Raw genomic sequence first — 17,666 nt, forward strand, 5'->3', positions numbered from 1 at the left:
TCCCAGAATTCCATCGCCTTGAGCCAGGGCAGTTAGAGCGGGGTCAAACCAGATTATTTTTGCAATGCAGATGCAAGCCCCAAGTGTCCCTCAACCTTTCTTTGTTTTCTTTTTCCTTGGAGGGTGAGGAAAGGAAAGGATAAGGCAGCTCCAGGGAAGAGCAGGAGTTCTGTCTGATCTGTCAGCAACTGGGATTGCTTTGGTTCCAAGGATGGCGGTGGCACGAAAAGAAAGACAGAGCCAGAGTTCAGGTCTTCTCCAGCCTCGACATTTATTTATTTATTTTTACTTTGTCTGGCAAAACCCTTGGTTTGGGTTTTCACCCCAGTGGCTCATGGGATTTTCCAAAGCACTCCAACAGGGACCACCCGAACCCCCGACTTTCTCTTTCATTCCCTCCTGCATCTTATCCGACCGATCGGCCGGGCCATCTGTGTGGCTTAGATACTGGGCCTTCTCCTTCACAGGCTAAACCACGACAGAGAGGGCGATAAGCATCCCCAGTACTTGACTTTCAAATTAAGGTTTAAGATTAAAATAATACTGATGAAGTTCTGAAAGGTGCATCGCTCGCGGTGTCCGTCATAGTTGACAACAGCAGGAGTATTTCATAGCGCCGGTGTTATAGATAACTTTTGTGGATCTAAGTTGCTTTTAATATTTTACGGCAGGATAGGGGAAATTGAGCGATAATATATATATATATATACGAATATATATACTGTATATAGTCTATACTTGGATTTGCTTAAATGTGGAAGTCTGTACTTGGATGTGCTTCAATGTCTCTCTGCTCTCTGAAAGCTCGTAGGGACAAGGAAAGAAAACCAAAGCCACGAGCCTCTTAAAAAAGAAGCCTTGAACTGTAAAGTTGTTCAGTCGTAATGCTTGAAGGATCCCGAAGCATATTGGGTGACCTTCCTTCCTAAAATCTGGAAGTCAAGACCCTGATTCTGAGTCCAAGAGTCTAGTAGGTGTGTTTACTCAGAAACCACTCCCGGGGGTCTTAAAATAGTGTCTTGCTCACATTCAGTCTGAAAAAAGTGCTACCTAGCCTGTGAAAAAGTTGATGCTGAAAACAACGAGAGTCTTGATGATGATGATGATGATGATGATGGGCGTGGGGCAAAAAAAGAAGAAAGGGTTTAGGATCGGAGGGTGAGAAGGAGGACTGGTTTGGTGCAGAGACTGATGTGACAGAGCAGCCTTTCTAGACTAAGCTTTGAGCAGGGTCCAGCGTGTTCCTCAAAAGTGTTAGCTAAATACGGAATTTTATTTTATTTTTTAAAAAACAAACACACCCGAAAAGCCCGTTTTGTTTAAAACGATAAAACCATGCTCCTATTTTTTCTTTCTTTCTTTTGATGGCTTTGCTCTCTAGGCGAACTTGACCTTCCTGAGCACCCTCTCTTTCTCTTTCTCTCCCCTCCCTTCCTTTTTTAAAACTCCGGTAGTTTTAACCCACTTCTTCTCCAAACTGAATCAACCTGAATATCTCTGCCCTGGAGAAAAAAAAAAAAACTGAGTAAGGAAAAAGTTTAATAAACTCCTCACTCAGCTTTTTCCAGGGCAGAGATATTCAAGTTCTTATTCAGGAAAAAGGAAAAAGAAAGTGGGAGGAATCCTGGATTATTCCTGTCCCGGTGCAAAGAAGAGGACTACTGGCACCTAATGTGGGATAGACTGAAAAAAATATTTTTTTTTAATCTATCCTACATTAGGTGCCACTAGTCCTCCTCTATGCACCGGGACAGGAATCATTCCTTCTACTTTCTTTTTCTTTTTCTTTTCTTCTTTTTGCCGGTGAGCTTCTCATTTTAGTGGATCTATTTGCATATGAATGAAGGCGTCTTTTCCCCTCCTCGCTGTGTGTTTCTGCAGGGGATGGTGATCGGGTCCTTCCACCTTACTTCGCCTCCTTTCTCTGGAAGCCAGGTCCGCCTGCCATGAAGAAGGTGGCTTTGGGTGGGTGCTTGGGAGGCAGGGCCCATTGGAGTGGGAAGCTCTCCTGCCAAAGGGCCCATTGGAGTTGAGTAGAGAGATTCAGGGCTTTTGCGCACCAAGGCAAGGGAATGGGCCAAGTGGCGGAGCTCTCCGGCTTTAGCGAGAGGTGAAGCTAGAAGGCTGGGTTTGTCTGATTCCTTGAAAGGGGGGAAAGAAAAGCATAGGCCGGGGGTGGTGGTGGGTCTTTTGGCTGGCTTGGGAGGACCGTGCCCAGAGGGCGGAGTTCCTGGCATTCCCTACCGCCTCACCGGAGGAGACTCCGTTTCCACGATTTCACAGCAGACAGACGAGAGAGAAAGAAAGAGCCGTTGGAAGACCCACGCAAGCCATCCAGGACGCCGGGTAAGTCAACTTCTAGGCAGTCAATACATGGCACCCACTTCTCTCCCCCAATAGCTGCCCCCCAGAAGAAAGCAGAGGGGAACCCCTTCCATCTGGGGTGTCCCATCACCCCCAGCTCTCCTCACCCGCACACACGTCCAGGCAAATAATAATCCACATTCCCAGATTCCTGAGTATGCAAGGTGCAAAGTTTCCTATTATTATTATTATTATTATTATTATTATTATTATTATTATTATTAGTCCCTCCTGTGTCCTTTTTCTTTTAGATTTAAAAAAAATAACCCCGGTGGCGGATTAAATGCCTTCCTCTTCTCCCTTGCCCTCAGAACAAGTGGCAAGAAGGAGGAAGCCCTGGCGCGATTTCCCAAGGAGAAGGCGAGAAAGAGGCCTCTGAAATCCTTTGTCTTTGGAAACCTTTGGGGGAGAGAAGCACCTGCGGCGGACCGAAAGGAGAACCTCGGGAATCCCATCTGCTCGGTCTCCTGGATCTTCAAGCTTTTTCCCGACTTGGTGAGTGCAAGATTTTAAAACATTTTCTCTCCACTCGCACCTTCTTTTACTCTTCTCATGACAACTTTCTTTGGCATTCCTTTCGGATTTTCGGTCTTTCTCGATTGGTTTCCTTTCTTTCTGTCTTCTGATTCAGTCGGATGCATTAAAGGGAAGGTTTCATGCAGCCTCTCTTTTACCCTAACATTAAGCGTTATATTGCATCCAGGATAAATGCAGCATAAAATACAGATCCAGGCAAAGTTGAGAATTGGTAGGCCCACTGGGATTACTAGCAGATTTTGTTGTTGTTATTGTTCTTGTTGTTTGTCTTCAAGTCGTTTCTGATTTATGGCGACCATAAGGCGAACCTTTCACTGGATTTTCTTGGCTGTCTCTTCAGTTAAACAATATTTTTTAGAACTTTATCTAAGGAAGCCTATTTTTTCTAATTAAAGGAAATGAGGGGGAATGCAGGTTCTTCTTGTTTTGCAATCCGGCCATATGCCTTTCCTTTTGTTATTGATGTTTCACTGCAGTTTGCGCAAAAGTTTTGCACAAATTGTTTTACAGTGTCTCCCCATTTCACTTTCAAATGGTCTAGTCATATCGAGAAAAGAAAAGAAAGATACTTGCTATTGTTGCAAAAGAAAGACATTCTTGATTCTAGATAGTTAATCCAGCTATGGGAGATTAACAGTCCAGAAAACACTTCCAAGCGGCTATGATTTCATATTTTAGGTTGCTGTTGTTGAACGATAAAACAGTTTCATCAGCATTAAGTATGACTGTGGCCCAGGAGAAGGTATCACTTCCAGTTCCTTGTCCTTTAGGTGAGAGACAAGTATGAATTTCTTAATCCTTGACCAAAGAAATGACTGGGATTTGTGCTGAAATCATATACAGCCTCATGATGAGTAAATCCCATTGGGAATTTACTCCTGAGGAGACATGACTAGGATTGGTCTCTTGTATTTCATTTGGGATGGATTGTGATGCACGTTTTCCTGAAGGAAAACCTTCTGGTGTCCTGCCTCAGCCTCCATTGGAACTCCAAAGTATGTTTATTCACAAGAAAGCCCCACTGACAAATGGTCCCATTCAATAATAAGGACTGGGCCTTGTTGAAAACTGTGGGGCTTAGCTCTGAAGGGGCATGTACAAGGCTGCACTGCTGCTGCTTAGTAGGCATTTACTGGAAAGGATATACCTGCACTTGAGGCTGAGCTTTCCTAAACATAGTTATTTGTAAACAGGCTCCATTGGGGGCTGGGCCTAGGTCTACAATTCGCTCTTGGGAGTCAGCTCCACTGAGCAGAGCAGAACCTCTGAGTTCTTCATACTGATAGGAATGCAATGCAGGAGATGGAGCCCAGGCTGTAGCCAAATAATGGGTTTATTTGTATTGTGGATCACAAATTGAGTATCGACCACATCTAAGTTTTGGAGTTAGTTCTTTTGGAAACCATGACAATGGTGCTGGTGGTGGTGGTGGGGGGTGATGCTCCTCTTCCTCTTCTCCTTGGCTTTTGACAAACTCATCTTAAAATGCAAATTAAAATTAGTTTGGATCAGTATGCAAAGTAATATTGTAGCACATTTGAGGCTAATGGAGAGAAAGAAGTCTGTAGTATAAGCTTTATGTCATCAGATGTATGGGGAGATTTATTTGTTCATATTTTATTTCAAGGGGTTATATCCCACCTTTCTCCCACAATGGGATGACTTTGGTGGACTCGGTCTGCCAAAGCTTATGCTACAACTTTTTCTCTCTCAGTTAATCTAAAAACTGCTACAATAACTCTTCTTGAAACAGTTAAAAGTTGAGCCTTAATGGACAGGTAAGGGGAAGCAAGGAGGCGAACAATACCTTGCTCACCACTCTGTAAATGATCTTGTCCCCTAATTCCCCTGTTCCTGTCATTTGTAATCTCAAGAAAATAATTAATTGTTAATACACCAATTTGAGCGACCCAAATGCAGGGAAGATAAAACACCTGCTGAACGCAATCAGAGCCGTCGGTAACGAAGTGCTGCAAGGTTTATCTCCTCTTGCAGGAAGAGGAAAGAGGGTGAACGCCATCCTCCTTCCCCTCTCTCTTTCTCTCAGAGCAATGTATATATACAATGACATTGGCAGCAGTGTGAGACAGTGGACCCATTGAAGATGTCTTTCCAAGAGATCGGCTTGTAGGATAAATGGGTTCATTTAGTGTTAGGAGAGGCCGATGGTAAAGAAAGCATCTGAGCAAAAAAGGAAAGAAAAAAGTCATTCTAGTTTTGGTCACTTCATCTCTCTCCTCGTGAATGCTACACGTTGGTCACCACCTCTCCGGTGCTGGTTGACCTAAGTCGTTTGTAAATTTAGGGAGAGGGAGCTGGAGGCCGAAATGGCTGGTGGAGTGGATGCACGTGGAATGCATCCCACCTTAAAGTGTTTCCCCCCAGTGTGTTTTTAACTCAATGTGTGCTCCTGCTCTTTTTTATCGTGCAAGAAGAGGGCGCTGTTGTCATGCTCAAGAAACCCAAAACGGCTCATCCCCCCCTCCTCTCCATCCCCGCCCTCCATATAGATGCACACATGGCCAGTTTTCAGACGCTACGAAGTTAGACTCACATAGAAATCTTTCTCCATGGCCATGTTTGCCTATATCCGTATCTATCTATCGGGATCTATCTATCATTAGTGTTTGCTTTGGATTGTTCAGGGCTTCACTGTGGGTTTTGTTTCTGGCGGTGGAGTGGGATGGGGTACGACGAGTGGAATGCAGTTAGAGAGATGTCCAAAGGCTTTCCTCCCCCTGTTATCTCGAAGAAGGAAATCTAATTCAACCAAGCTGTTCTGGAACTCCATAGGATATTAGACAGGGCCAGAAGAAGACTGGTTGGCTTTAATGACACATCTCAGTCCAATTTAAACCCCTTGGGTTTCAATGGGTCTACTCTGAGCATGGTTAAATCTGGTTTCAGCTAGGCCAGAAGCGTTATGGAAATCCATTGGATATTAGACAGGGATAAAGAAGACTGGTTGGAATTAATGGCACATCTTAGTCCAATTTAAGCCCCACGGATTTCAGTGGATCTCCATTGGATATTAGTCAGGGATAGAAAAAGACCAATTAGAATTAATGGCACATCTTAGTCCTGACTAATCTAAACCTCGCGGTTTTCAATGGGTCTGCTCTGAGCCTGGTTCAATCTGGATTCAGATCTAGGCTCGGTTCCTGTGCCACATTACTATATCCTCCAGGCAAAGTCTGAGAGGGTATTCAGTGGGGTTGCGTAACCTGCAGCCCACTTTAAACCTTGTTGCTCTCAATTCAAGAGGAGCCCCGAAGGCTGAGGAGGGAGTGCTGCTAAATAAATCTGTTGCTGTTGTTGTTGTTGTTGTTGTTGTTAGTGGCAAGCAGTGATTGCCACCCCTTGGGCTTCAGTGTGTAGAGCAAAACCTGGAGGAGAGTCGGAGCCTCCCTGCCCTCCCACCACTAAGGCAACCCAAAGCGTGGTGGGAGGTTTTACTTTGTGTTTCCATGACAACAACGTGAGAACAGGTTACACAAACCCAGGCAGCCCCGCACTCCAGGTTCCTCGCAGGCCTGAACTGGTAACAATCATACAAGGTAAACACGAGGGAGGAAAGCAGGGAATGTCCCCTGGGAAGTGGAAAAGAGAGAGAGAGAGAGAGAGAGAGAGAGAAATCTCTATATATATAAACAAAGTTTATTTTAAGGTAGGGTCGAAAAGAAGGGGGGATCAGTAAACTCCCATTTGTGAATATGGATTATTTTCAGAGGAACCCGTAATCAGTAAAAGTCTATGAAAATATATACATAAACGTACTGAATATGCCTAAGAGAATTACTCTTCATAGGTACTGAACATGCCTATAAGAGAATTACTAGGTTTATTAAAATGAATCACTTTTCGATCTCAGTCCTTAAATGCCTTTGAAGCACAATCTGAGATCTGTGTTGATTTTAGGGGCAACACTCTCCCATCCCACCAAACCTTAGCAAACAACTATTGAAATTGCTTTGGGTTAGTGCAATGGACACCCTCCAGGGAAACGCAAGCAATTATATACAATTATATACAATACAATACAATATAGTACAACACACACACACACAGTATGTGTGTGTGTGTGTGTATGGAAAATCTTATTAATTTCATTTTCACAAAGAACGCCAATATCTTTCACGGAAGGAAAACAGTGAGACTCCAAGGCTGCCAGTCTAGTTTGCACACTTCTCTGGAAATACGTTCAGTGGCACTTACTTCTGAGTAGACATAGGTCCAAAACGCACTGCAGAAACAATCCATTCTGAGACTGCTATAACTGCCCTGACTCAATGCAAGGGAATTCTGGGAATTATAGTTTTGTGAAGCATTTAGCCATCTCTGTCAGAGAGCTCTGGTGCCGCAATAAATTCCCAGGATTCCCTAGCACTGAGCCAAAGGGCAGTTAAAGCGGCCTCAAACTGGATTATTTCTGCGGTTTGTTTTGGACCTTAGATAGGCTTGTTTAGTAAAGACGCTTCATTTGGGGTCCAGTCAGGTCCTTGGGCACGAAACTAGCCCAAAATCTTTGGTTGAAATTCATGTTTCCCAAAGATCATGTCTGTTCATTGAAAGTTTTCGTCTTGTTTTCTCCTCCTGAGTCTTGGCCTTTATTTAATCTGCACTATACAGGAGAAGAATATACTATGGACAAAAATGCTGTATTACATTATGTTATATACCAGTCCATCCGTGGATCTCAGATGAAATTGGGTCCTTGCAATAATAATAATAATAATAATAATAATAATAATAATAGGCAGGGGTTGGCTGGCCCAAATAAAGAAAGAAAATCTTGTGGCAAAATTCTTTTGCTTCAGCCACATTTTAACATTTTGGGTCTATCCTCCTAGGAACAGGAGAACGGCTTCATTTAAGTCTCTGCTGTTTTTTTTTGGGGGGGGGGGGTTTGAGAAATAGGTGGGTTTGTTTGCTTTTTTTGTTTGTTTATGTTTTTTTTTGGGGGGGGGGTTCCCCTCCAGAATCTCTCTCTAGACTTCGGGGCTGTTCATAGGCTCAAAGCAGAAGAAAAGCCAGGGCATAGTTTTGCCTTTCTTCCTTGAAAGCTCCTTTCCTATTGCGGGAAAAGTCGAAAGCATTTCACCTGATCGATCATGTGAAATCGGAGATAGCAGGGAAAAGATGGGAAACAACCCTATTAAACTTGTGGGGTTTTTTCTTCTTCTTCTAGAAAATAATTTTTAAAAAAATAGATTATAGTTAGGTTTCTTTTTCTAGAGTTTTTATTCGCGCAGAGTTTACAGTTCTTTTTTCCGCACACAGGGCTCCTCTATCTTCTGTTAGGAAGAAAACACAGATTACTGAATCTTTTTAATCGAGATTTTTTGATCTTCTGTTAAGACTGGAAGTCTAAAGATCACTTTAAGAGACCCACGAGGTAAAAAAAAAACCAGGTCTAAATGCACAGTGCAGTTATATTTCCAAGCCTTATTATTTTAGGTTAAGAAGGAAGAAAAGGAAGGGAGGAAGGGATGAAATAAATACATCAAGGGCAAAATATCCGTCCATTTCCAGAAGACAATTTTCCCCGCAAAGGTCTATTATCAGATGGAAAGAAGGAAGGAAGGAAGGAAGGAAGGAAGGAAGGAAGGGAAGAACTATTTTATATTTTCCACTGCAATTGTCAAATAATCCTTTGACTTCTTCTCCCACAGTTTATTCCAATGCACTAAAGTTTTGTGTGGAAAGTCTAGCCTCCCCCTTCCTAGTTGTTGTTTGTGTTGTGTTTGTGTTTTTTTCCCCCTCCCAGTTTGCAACCAGGAGCAAAAAAACAAAACAAAAAACACAGCATTCTCCTGTTGTATTTTATTTTACTTTTTGGCTGATTAAAACAAACTCTGACTTTCCACGCCTAAGCTTGACCTAGAGACACGTTCTCGGAGAGGCTATATATATATATATATATATATATATATATATATATATCGATCGCGTCTCCATCAATAGAACAAGCGCTGGGTACCTTCTTGATCGATCGGTGTTGTTTCTTTGGGTCCACTTTGAAGCCTTTACCGTACAGATTTCGGTCTCTTTTGTCTGGAGATTATCCTGGAGAGTTGATGTCGGGGAAAGGAAAGGCCGTTGCAGAGAAACAACCCGAAGGAGAGCCGCTAATTCTTGCAAGTTTTCACCAACAGCTCATACGCCTGCTTGCTTTCCTTTTCCTCCTCAGTTTTTTTAATAAAGGAATATATCTCTCTTAAACAAAACTCAAAAGACATGGCCCTCTCTCTGTTTTTATCCTGCCTAGTTCCAACTGCTAGTCTCATAGAAAACCCATGGAAACAATTGCGGAGAGACAAGTTATCCTATTGTTTCAATGGGTTTACTCCAGTTGGGACTGGCGGTTAGATTTGGGCCTAGACATACATTCTGTGCGTGTAATGTGCATGTACACACACACACACACACATATTCAAATGCATAGGCTCTGTTTGCCAGGCGGTATTATCTAGGAGTGAGTTGGGAATGTATTTTAGTTTTTCTAATGGATCTGGGTCCAATCAGTCCTCTCCAAAAGTGGGAAAGGGTTCCATCCCAGCCAACAGCTTGCTTCCTTATAAGCAGTGAAAACACTTGGTTCCTGTAGAACCAAATCTTCCTTAATCTCCGAATCCATTGGCTTCAAGTTAACGTTTTTACCTTTGGAAAGAAAGGCCTTGTGAAATACCAGTTTTTGCAAATGCCTGTAAAATTCACCAGAGCACTGGGTTCCTTTTCAAGTGGCCTGACTTCCATGTAAACTGTCTCAGGCTCGAGATAGGCCCCGACGATACAACAACAACAACAACAACAACAACAACTCTCCTAGGCGTTCACCAAGGCGTTTCTATTTGACGTTCTTTGCGGGAAAGGAAAGAAGAAAACTTCATATTATGGAGTTGTCAATGGCTGCAACCGCTCTGCAGGAATAATCCGGCTTGACAGGGCTTTAACTGCCACGGCTCAATGTTATGGAATTCTGGGATTGTTAGCTTCGCTCTGGTGCCACAAACCTACTACTATTCCCAGAATCCCATAGCACTGAGCCATGGCAGTTAAAGCCGTGTCAAACCGGACTATTCCTGCAGTGCTAATGCAGCCCGACTGCTTGCATGTTTTTACTCCGGAGCAAATACATGAGTTCAATGAGGCTCCCCACTCCCCAAAGTCCACATCGGGTCCCAAGCGTTGGAACATGGATAGTATCCCTAGAAACTATGGATAGTCTCCTATTCCTTTATCAGTGTTTGGGAGTAAGTTTGACATTCTTCCATCAGTTTGCTCTTCTTTCCTACATGTCTGCAAATGTAGAACCGACTATATTTGGGGGGTAAAGTTTTCCTAGTAGTCCGGGGGGGGGGGAGGGAGAGACTGACTGATCGGTTTAGCCTAGGGATCATTTCCCCCAGCCCTTCATTCTTCTGCTTCAGCTCCAACCCAAGCTTTATAGTTCGCTGAAAAAGTTGGGAAATGGAGTCACTCCAGGGCGTTTGTTTAGTGTCCCGCGGAGCTGTCAAAAGCTATCTCCAAAAGAGAGAGAGGGGGGACCCTAGGTCAGGTCTATCGGAGTCGCTGGGACAAGCAGCATCCAAGAAATCTTAAACCCAGATAATTTGGAAGTTACATCCTGTTGGAAATGGGGCCTGATTTCTGGCCAAACCTGCTCAGGATCGGCTTTGCAAACCGACTTTGGGCCGAGGTTGTAGGCCCCGATCCTAATGGAAACTTATTGGTTTAAATGTCACTTAAATGTCAAGGAGAGTTTCCCGAACTCAAATCAAGTCTGCCCTCTCCAGATCAGATTTCTGTGATAAGGGCCTTAGAGGTAAATTGACCTACATCTCTAAATCGCATTGAGGGTTTCTGTGTGGGGGGTATTCTTTTATTTTATTTTTGCTAATAATAATAATAATAGTAGTAGTAGTAGTAGTGATGCGCAGCAGGGGGATAGCAGCGCCTCAGACGTCGTGCAGAGGACGGTCTGCGGCTTGGATCCTATAGCACTAAGTCTTTCCTGTGAATGAACTAGAAAACACTCGACAGGTCGTGAATAATCGTTTTAATGAGTGTGTAAAGCGTGCGACGGGGTGCACGGAGCTGTCGGGTTAAACAAACAACTTGTACCCTGACGAAATCCGATTGTTAAAGTGCAAAGTGGTGTCAGTCCAATTTCCATCCCAGCCCTAAAAAACACAGATCTAACTCGCGGGAGTCCAATTTCCCCCATTTAAATGAAATAACAATATTTTCCGAGAGTTAAGTGTGATCTTCTTGAATGTTAGCGAACATATAGACCGAAAAAGTACCAACTCCGAGACAAACAGGTGTCTTAAGTATTATGGTCATTTTCCTTTTTTTCTTTTTCCCCATAAGGAGAGTATGGTTTAAACTAATATCCTGACCCTAAACATTTTTGATTTGTTTTATTATAAAGCCCTCTTAATTTAAGGAGCATTAATTTCCAAATAAGGCCCAACTCCCATGCAAGCGTACTACAAGGAGTAACTCTCAATTGAATACAGTGACACTCCTTTTGAGTAAGCAAGCATTATAAAACAGTCAAAGCTACAAGAAGTTATTTCCAAGTAAAAGTATACTGAATGCCAGAAATCCCAGCCTAAAGAAAGTTACTCGAAATAAAATAACTGGGAAATAGGTTTCAATGAAATGATTGGGATTAGGACCGTTTTCCTTTCAAAATTTCGGATTATAATCCTGAATAATTCCGGTAACAAGTTTCCTCACTCACAACATAAGCAGAAGTCGCTTCTGAATAAAGGACTAAGGTTTGCACTGTTGTTTTGGGACGGAATTCATTTCCACGCTGAAAATACTTTCTCCCCCAACTCGGTTCTGCTTAAAAGTGGACACGAATTTCTAGCCTTTTCAGCGCCGCCCTTGTTGAGTTTGTACTTAAATCAAAGGTTTTTCAGCGTGATGGTGACAATGAAACCCACTTCCCATTAGTATTTTTTTTCCTCCAGGAGAAGTTGGCTTTAGAAAGGGCAATTCCTACGTTTTTAAGGGTGTCTCTAAAGTGTTGCTCAAAAAACAGAGGGGATAAAATGCAGAAGTGGGAGTCGTGCAAAGAGAAGATGGCGTTGAAACTACACAGGCTTCCTTGGGTTTTTTTTCCCCCTGGGTCCAACTTTGGGATCTGCTGGCTCCCTGGCTAGTAAGGAACCTCCATTGGATCAGATGGAGGCAATTGGTGAGGAAAGTCCCTTGCCCTCCGCTTGATCAGCTCAAGAAAAGGCTACAAGCCTCCAGCTTCAAGGCAGCTTCGACACAATGTTTGGGAAGGGAAGAATGCGATCCTAAGAGGAAACTGGTGTATCTCTGCGTGAGTCGGCGCCCGAAGACCCTGGAAAGGAGGCTGCCTGAAGATGCCAGCCACAGATGCTGGCGAAACGTCAGAAGTAAACTCTTCTAGAGCATGACCGCATAGCCCGAAAAACCCACAAAAAACTATGAGGCTGCCTTTGCTCCCAACCTTCCCCTTCTCCCTGCCTCCTCTTTGGCCCCTACGGGTAGAAGAAGCTGCTTTTGGTGTTCTTGTGGGACTTGTAGTCGTTTCCGACTTGTGGCGACCCTAAGACGACCCTGTCATGGGGTTTTCTTGGCACGGTTTGCTCAGAGGAGGTTTTCCATGGCCTTCTCCTGAAGCTGAGAGAGTGTGACTTGGCCCAAAGTCACTCAGTGGGTTTTATAGCCGAGCCTGGAAACAGACCTTGGTCTCCTGAGTCTCAGTCCAACGCTCAAACCAGTTAGCTCTGGTGGAAATGAAAGGCTCAGCATTGTTTATTGTTTCGGATATATGGTGACAGTGTGCCATTGAAACAGCATACCTCCACAGTGATCCGAAGCAGCTTTATTTTGGCCTGTCTGTACGAGCCCTCTAGTTGTCTAGCTGACTATCTAACATGTAAAAAAGTGCATATCAGAAACCCTGGTCTCCAGACCCGAGTCCAAAGCTCCAACCACTAGGCCAGGCTGGCTCTCGAATAAGATGCTAGTCCTCAGCAAAGCTGGGGCAGTGAAGACCCAGAAGTCCAAGGGTGAGGGGAAGAGACAGGACTTCGGGGGCCCCTGAGGAGCAGTCAAGTTTTGAAGGCCCACCGGTTAAAGGGGTTTGGGTCTGCTCGGGTGGGGGGCAGCCTTCTTGGGCTCCCCCAGATTCAGAAGAGGAGGGAAAGAATCCCCTCTGGCTCCTGTGCCTCTCAAGAACGTCCCACATGGGACTAGACATGGTCCTCCTTTTCCAGGGCCTGTCCTCCATTTCAACCTTCTCTCCAGGAGGAATTCCCAAACGTCCTCCTTTTGGAGCATGACTTTATATTGATACGAGTGTTTAGTCGCTTTTATGAGGGCATACCCTCCCATTTTGCTGGAGGGTCCTCCGTTTTGCGGTTCCTGGTGCTCCTTTGCTGCGAGGAAGAAGAAGAGCATCCGAGGAGGGCTCCAAAGGAAGCCAAGGGAAGAGCCACACCTCGAAGCGGGAACGGGTGCATCGTCCGAGACAAGAGTGGAGGGGCCGAGAACTAACACTCTCTCTCTCTCTCTCTCTCTCTCTCTCTCTCTCTCTCTATATATATATATATATATATATATATATATATACACACATACATACACACACACACACACACACACACACACCCGTATTGTATTATTTATTTATTTATACCCCTCTCTTCAGCCAAAAGGCTATCAGAGCGGATTACAAATTGTTAATTGGACATTTCCCTCTGTGTGTGTGTGTGTGTGTGTGTGTGTATGTCTTTGTGTGTGTGCATGTAGAACAAAAACCTGGAACACAAGGTTCTCACTGTGGAAGAATGCGTGCACACGCATACATAAACACGCATACATCACACACACATATTATTACACACGCATGTGTGTATATATTTATAGCCATCTCTCTCTCTATATATATACACACACACACGTATATGTGTGTATGTATGTACGCACACGCCAAGTTATCCTCAGGAGATTACGTACTTATTTTACTTATAGTACTATATCTATATCTATATATCTCCTATATGTCTATATATATATGCATGTGTGTGTGTGAGAGAGTGAGTGTGTTTATATGTGTGTGTGTGTGTGTGTGTGTGTGTGTGTGTGAGAGAGAGAGAGAGAGAGAGAGAGAGAGAGAGAATATGTGTGTGAGTGTGTGCACACCGGCCAAATTATCCTTGGGACACACACACACACGATGTGTGTGTGTGTGTGTGTGTGTGTGTGTGTAGAACAAAAACCTGGAAAGCACGTTTTCACTGTCGAAGAATGAAAAGAGACGCCGTCCCGTTGTGTAGTGCGATGGTTCAGAAGTTTTGGGGCCCTCGCCCGGCCTGTGTGTATGAATATGCCCGTGTGTATATATAAATATGCACGTGTATATATGCGTGTATATACATATACAGTATATGGGTACTGATGCCTGAAAATGCACACATGTACCCACACCCGATTCCATGGACATGGACAACAAGTCATACTTTCTCAGCCTTAGAGGATGTGAAGGGCAGACCCCTTTCTGAAGAAACTTACCAAGAAAACCCTCTGATAGGTTCAGCGCCTTAAGGGTCGTCGGAAGTCAAAAAGTGACTTTGAGCCTGACTGGGAGGAAGACGTTTCTAGAAGAGATTTTGGTGGAACCTCATCAGACGTCTCCGAAATTCTTCAGTGAGGAATGTCTTCTTCCCAGTTGGTCTCAAAGGTAGTCCTGGCTTCCTTCGGATGCTAAAACAGACTCTTTGAAATTATTCAAGGGTTCCAGATTTTTTTGGAGGAGTCTCAAGGGGGCGGTCATTTTATTTAACAGCGAACCTGTTTTCTTGCAGGGTGACCAGATGTCCTTAACCGCAAAGGAGGACAAGATACCGCAAAGTGGAGGACATGGCAATCAAAATGGAGGACCTCACCAAAGAAAAGCTTACAACACTCACATACATGTCAGTTCATGCTTCATAGTCATACTCCAAAGGGAGGACATTGTGAAATTCCTCCTGGACAGAAGGTTGAAATGCAGGACATGGCCCGGATAAGGAGGACGCCTGGTCACCTCGATTTCATAGTCGAGGAAAAGCAGGCCTCAGGCAAAAACAGTCTCCATACTGCAATCCCTGGGGGTGAGGAGAAGTAAAACGGAGCAAAAATACTTCGCCTGTGTTTCTATTGGGGTCTCTTTTCCTCCTCCTCCTCCCTCTTGCAGTAAATGTTTTCCTGTAAAGTTTTTTAAAATGTTGCTTTTTTAAAAAAAATTATGAGCTGCCTTGAGTCCTTTTTGTTTGGGAGAAAGGTGGCATAGAAAAGAAATAAAAATAAACAAACAAACAAATAATCACAGAGTGCCTTTCCTCTGATCGCCTATGGATTTGAAAAGAACTTGCCATCCTGGGGTGCCATTTGGACCCTTTGCTCCGAACAGAAAAGTCAGGTAAATAACTCCCGATGCAGCTGGATCTCTCTTCCCTCACCCCCCAAAAATGTCTGTTTAAGGAACTGGAGTCTCCTTTCTGGTCAAAATCGTCCTCGTTTTCAGATGCACCATGTGACCAAGGGAAATTAGAAGTATAATCCAATGGCAATCTGAACACAATCATGGGTTTTAATGTTATTGCGTGATAGACTACCTCACACAAATTTGGGCAATGGCATGCTATCTTCTGGCAATGGGAAGCCAGTTCGAAAGCAATTCGCATTTGCATAAATTAGCTGGACTAGCGAATTCACGTGAATGCGTTCTGGCCCCACTTTCTTTCCATTCGAAATTACGAGAAATTCCTCATGTGTAAAAAAGTTTCACAAGAGCCATCCCCCCTTCCAAAGGAAAAAAAAACCCAAACCCTTCTCTTTTATTTCAAAAATTGGCTAGGCAACCAATCTTTTGCTTGCTGAAAGGAACTTAACTGAGCTCAGGATCGGGACTTGGGACAATGCTCCCACATTCTCTCCATCTTAAAAAGTTACTTTCTTCCATCTCTCTTCTCCCCTCCAACCCTCTTTCCTTTTATTCCAAAAACTGGCAAGGCAAACCGACCTTTTAAAAAAAAATTTTGGCACAACTTGGAAAAGAATTTATTATTGTTCTTTTTAAAATGTAAAGGCAAACCAATCTTTTGCCTCTTTATGCTGAAAGGAGCTTGGATGAGCTCAAGTAGACCCAGAAGGCAGTTTATTATTTATTTATTTGGACAAAATGAAGGTCTCCATCCCGCCCCGACTGTAACTTTCCTCCAGTTCCCAAATTTCTAGCATTGCAATCATTTAGAATTTCAGTTCAGCCGATCCTCAACTTTCGCTGGAGGTGATCCCCTCCTTCTTTCTACTTGGAGCCAAGGCACCCATGAAATGCACCTTCTTTGTTGTTGGAATTTTCTTTCTTGAGATACATTAGAAAACTCAAAAAAGTAGGGATCATTCCCACTACCAAAAGCTCCGAATCCTGATTCGAGGTATACGCCCCTAGTTCCCACTGGAAATCAATTCCGATCCTCATTGGAGAGTTTGTTTAATCTCACCAGCAGAGGGAAAACAGAGCAAGAAAAACTAGGCCTACATATCTCCCGGCCCATATGTCCCCAAATTAGAATCTTTTTAGCCAGAGTGAAATCAAAACAAGTTTACTTGCAAAAACCATGAGTATGAAGACACTGGTCTTGCTTGCCTTACTGCAAAAAATACGAAGTAGAAAGTTAGACTCCATGCTTCTTAAGGAAGTTTCCCTTTAGCATGCAAGGGAGCACAAGACAAAGAGATAAAAATGGAGATCTTTCAAGGGACATAAGGTGAGGTATGCTCTTAGTAAACTGGAGTGAGGAGGGCTGTTAGTAAGCAATAAAGCTACCATTGACATGCATTTATATCCCTAGAAGGTCTCAGTATGAAAAGTTGCTATATATATCCCAACACTTTTTTTCTTTTTAGTCAAAATACTTCTTCAAAACCATTATTATTATTATTATTATTATTATTATTATTATTGATTTCTTCTGGCCCGTTGTCATTGTTATCATTACATACAGAAGTCCTTTCCTTGGCTTCTTCCGAGCTTTAAAGTCTATCCCAGGTGGTTCTGTCCTCCTGTCTAAACCAAGGACTTCTTTTTGAAGAGGTCAAAGAGTAGGTGTGACTCTAAAGCAAAGGAGCCTTCAGACCCAGATGCTTAAAGGACTGTTAAAAGAAGAGCATAAAACCTTGGAAATTAACCAGACAAGATTTTGGACCCTTGGAGGCCAAAGGCCAAATCACCCCTCCTCCATCTTCTTCCTAGAACCCCGCCCCTTCCAAAAAAAGTCTGGATCCTTCTCAGATCTTCAGCATTTCTCCTCTCTGAGTAAAGAAGGGAGAGTCGACAGTGTCGTTGCAAGAGACTCTGAGAGTTGCTAGTGAAGGACGATGGCAATTCAGTCTCTCCAGTAAAATTGTTCTGAGGATTTTACAGATGCTACAGAAGCAGGTGGATCTGGGTTATGCAAAGGAATCTTGGAACCTCTTTGAGACTCACGAAATTAGTTGGTAGCTTGAGTTTTGGTAGACCTGATCTTACTTCCTTGGATACATGAAGTACGAAAGATCATGTTGTTGCTGTTGTTGCTGTTGTTGTTGTGTGCCTTCAAATCGTTTCCCCCTTATGGCGACCCAAAGGCGAGGAGGCTACCATTTTCTTGGCAAGACTGCTTCAGAAAAGGTTTGCCCTTGCCCTCCTTCTGAGGCTGAGAGAGTGTGACTTACTCAAGGTCACCCAGTGG

General features: G+C 43.5%; 1 long non-coding RNA gene across 1 annotated transcript; it reads left to right on the plus strand.

The window, feature by feature from the left end:
* Positions 1–1,752: 1,752 nt before the first annotated feature.
* LOC149314881 (uncharacterized) lies at positions 1,753–16,804 on the plus strand. The gene is made up of 3 exons (XR_016281146.1): positions 1,753–2,346; positions 2,676–2,859; positions 14,757–16,804. It is a non-coding gene; the product is annotated as an uncharacterized LOC149314881 (long non-coding RNA).
* The last annotated feature ends 862 nt before the right edge of the window (positions 16,805–17,666 follow it).

This window comes from Sceloporus occidentalis, unplaced genomic scaffold (genome assembly GCF_023333645.1).
Source record: "Sceloporus occidentalis isolate IW3139 unplaced genomic scaffold, rSceOcc1.0.p SCAF_4, whole genome shotgun sequence".
In the NCBI taxonomy this organism is placed as follows: domain Eukaryota; kingdom Metazoa; phylum Chordata; class Lepidosauria; order Squamata; family Phrynosomatidae; genus Sceloporus; species Sceloporus occidentalis.